The sequence below is a fragment of the Littorina saxatilis genome, linkage group LG1 (genome assembly GCF_037325665.1).
Source record: "Littorina saxatilis isolate snail1 linkage group LG1, US_GU_Lsax_2.0, whole genome shotgun sequence".
Taxonomy (NCBI): Eukaryota; Metazoa; Mollusca; class Gastropoda; order Littorinimorpha; family Littorinidae; genus Littorina; species Littorina saxatilis.
This window is the reverse complement of record NC_090245.1, coordinates 73,567,760-73,571,601: the sequence shown is the minus strand read 5'-3', so window position 1 is coordinate 73,571,601 and position 3,842 is coordinate 73,567,760.

Sequence of the window (3,842 nt, the reverse complement as noted above, 5' to 3'; positions counted from 1 at the left end):
AGAAATTTTCATACCGATAATACATGATAAAGAAGGATTCGTTGTGCCCGATTATGGGCTACAGTTGGAGATGGAAGTTCACCAACAATTGGGCTTTTTTAAGCAAACGCCACCCAAGGCCGCTTTGGACGGGTAGAAATTCCGTAGTTTCCAAGTCTATGGATAAGGCCTAAAAAAAATAGGTGTGGTTACGGTAACCCGACTTACCCTATTTTTAGGGGCCAACCCTATAACTTTTTATTACATTTGTCAAAAAACAAACAACAAAAACGAGTGCAGAAAACGCAATGAAAGCGAAAGTGCTCGAGTCGTCACTATGATGCAGACCAGAGATAGATCTCGAGTATGTAAAGTTGGATGAAACTTAGTCTCAATCAAAAGGTACTTTACAAAATAGGAAGGAAGTGGAGACAGGGCACTGAATTTGAGCCAATCATGTAGTCCCTTTCAGCAGCTTCCGGTCTGTGTGGTTGCTACAGATCTCTGTTCCATGTGCCGCTGGAAAGAATCGAATCAGAATGGTAAGAAATGTCATTCGATCATTTAGAGTTTAGATTATTCTATTTTTCGTGGAATGATTGACTAATTGTGCTTCGTGATTAAGCATACATAAATAATTTGGTCATTAGTAATCGAGGAAAAAGACTCGTCGTCCTTGAAAATGTGCATCAAAGATGGCCGCCGCTTTTTGTTTGTTGATGCGAAAACCATGCTTGATAGTTGATAGTTTTTTTTTAAAAAGTATATTTACAGTTCATTCTGTTCATTCCGTAACTTCAAAGATTTCGAAAATGACTTGTTAAGCTCACATTGGGCAGGTTCTGCAAAATTGGAGGCTCTAACTAGTGAATTCTGAGCTATGACTCATGAGTGAATTTAATCAATGCACTAAAGTTCAACTTCAAGCATTAGCAAGCATGGGCGATTGAGTGAGGGGAGGGGGGGGGGGGGTTGTGGTGGGTCTGGGGGGGGGGGGGGTCTTCTTCTTCTTCGTCGTTCATGGGCTTAGACTCCCACGTTCACTCATGGTTTTAGCACGAGTGGATTTGTACGTGTATGACCGTTTTTACCCCGCCATTCAGGCAGCATACGCCGATTTCGGGGGAGGCATGCTAGGTATTTTCGTGTTTCTATAACCCACCGAACTCTGACATGGATTACAGGATCTTTTCCGTGCGCACTTGGTCTTGTGCTTGCGTGTACACACGAAGGGGGTTAAGTCACTAGCAGGTCTGCACATAAGTTGACCTGGGAGATCGAAAAAATCTCCACTCTTAACCCACCAGGCGGCAGCGACCGGGATTCAAACTCACGACCTCCCGACAGTATTGGCGTTAACCGGTATTTTACCGGTTGAAATGAGAAAATACCGGAACAAAATTGGCTGCCGGTATGACCTACCAGTTGATTTTTAGAACTACCAGGTTTTTTTGTGCTGGTAAAACAACAAAACCAGTACTCCGAGTTGGACTCTTACTGGTTCCAATGACCAGCGTACAGGTTTTTTCTTGACTTTTTGCATCATAAAAGTTTGCGTACCGGTTTGAAAAATACTAGCGCCATCACTGTCCCGATTAGGAGGCCGACGTCTTACGACTGTGCCACTTAGGGGGGGGGGGGGGGGGGGGTCGACTTTGTGCACATCCAGGTAACCTCAGCTAAGGCAAACAAAACCAGTGCCTTTGTTTACCGAAACCTCAGGGGCTGCCCCCATCCTGTTCAGGCCACTTGTTACAAGGGACTGGTGGGATCGGTCTTGGTGTATGCTTCACCAGTCTGGGACCCACGTCAGAAGGGCCTGTCCGACAGCCTGGAGATGACGCAGCGTCGTTCCGCAAGGAGGATCCTGCACGACTTCAAACCCACCAGTAGTGCAACGGAACTCGTCTCCAGGCTCAAGCTGGCCCCCCTCATACAACGGCGCACCGCGACCAAGGCAACCATGATGTACAAAATCATGAGTGGACTGGTCGAGGCAGTCCCAAGGGAAGCCACACTGACACCGGTCCCAAGATCAACACCAGGGGGCACACCACCAGATCAGACTCCAGGTCCCACAGTCCCGCACAGAACGTCGTTCTTTCAGTCTGTGATCCGCCTCTGGAATAACATCCCCCAAGATGCTGTCAGCGCAGACTCCCCCCCCCCCCCCCCCCCCCAGGCCTTCAGAACCATCGTCGAGGCCTGGCTCCAAGGTGCGAGCCCATAGGCACCACCTGTCAAAACCCATTCCCTGTCTGTTCCCCCCCCCCCTCCCCTCCCCACTAGATTCATCCCCTCTCCAGCCCCACCCCCTCCCCACCGTAATAAAGTTGGCCAAAAGATTATTGCAACAAATTTCAAACCCAAATTAAACCATTAATTCCTGTGTCATTTAATTAAAACTGTATATGCCAGAGAAGGATCACCTTTTGGATTAAATATTTCTTTTACAGGGATCACGTGACCGCCGCTCAAGTAAGGGTACCCTCAAAATCGACCAGACAAAAACGGAAGAGCCGAATGAAAAATCGACAAAAAATCACAATAGGCAAAACTTTACAACTTTGACATACGAGAAGAAAGTCAAACCAATTATCTACCCTGAAAAGATTGTTTTGTTTTTCTACCTTGCTTATTTCGCTTGCTATGCTATTCATACTGATGCAGGTTTCGATCGCAAGAGCGGTCAAAAACAGAACGTTTTACTTCAATTTTTATGGGTATCATGTCAAAAAACGCTACATTTTAGCAATGACTAATTGACTTGGTGGATTGCTTTGAAACTTTCAGAATATGTTACCAACATAGTACTAGAGATACTTTTAGAAAGTTTGGATCGTTACGGTTATTTATCCAGATGTGACGCAATGTTTCGGAAAATGTTGTTAAACTTGTCATAGGATTGTTCACTTGTGTCCAAAAAATTCATGACTTTGCATATCTACAGATAAATGATTGATACAGATTCTAAGTTTCATTTGCGTGTAGCTGCTGGCGTTAATTTGCTAGTCATGCAAACACATGAGGAAAAAATGGAACGTTCACGCTGTTTCGCGCTTACAGCTGTTATCGCTGCGTGCCTCTTAAAACATGCTACGGTCACGCTTGGCTAGGCATCGCTGTGGCACCAGAATCATCACTTAAATATGTAGCGTGTTTACTGGTCCAGCAAATTTGCGTCAGTGCTTACACGCACATAAAACTTTAGCAGTGTGTGTATCAATCATTTTTCTAAAGACATGCAAAGTCATACATTTTTTGGACCCATGGAAACAATCCTATGACGAGATTAAAAACTTCATAACATTTTAACAAACATCTGTAACAATCCATCATTTCGCTCGAAGTATCTCTAGTATGTTGGTAAAATATTCTGAAAGTGTCAAAGCAATCCACCAAATCATTGCTAAAGTGCAGACTTTTTTGTCATGATACCCCTAAAAAATGATGGAAAAAGTCACGTTTTTGACCGCTCTTGCGATCGAAACCTGCATCAGTAGGAATAGCATAGCACGCAAAATACGCAAGGTAGCAAAACAAAACAATCTGTTCAGGGTAGATAATTGGTTTGACTTTCTTCTCGTATACATGTCAAAGTTGCAAAGTTTTGCCTATTGTGATTTTTTGTCGATTTTTCATTCGGCTCTTCCGTTTTTGTCTGGTCGATTTTGAGGGTACCCTTACTTGAGCGGCGGTCACGTGATACCTGTGAAAGAAATATTGAATCCAAATGGTGATCCTGAAGGTTAAGTGAACGGCCTAAATTCTGGCATATAAAGTGTCTATAAAATGACACGGGGATTAATGGTTTAATTTGGGTTTGAAATTTGTTGAAATAATTTTTTTGCCAAGTTTAGATC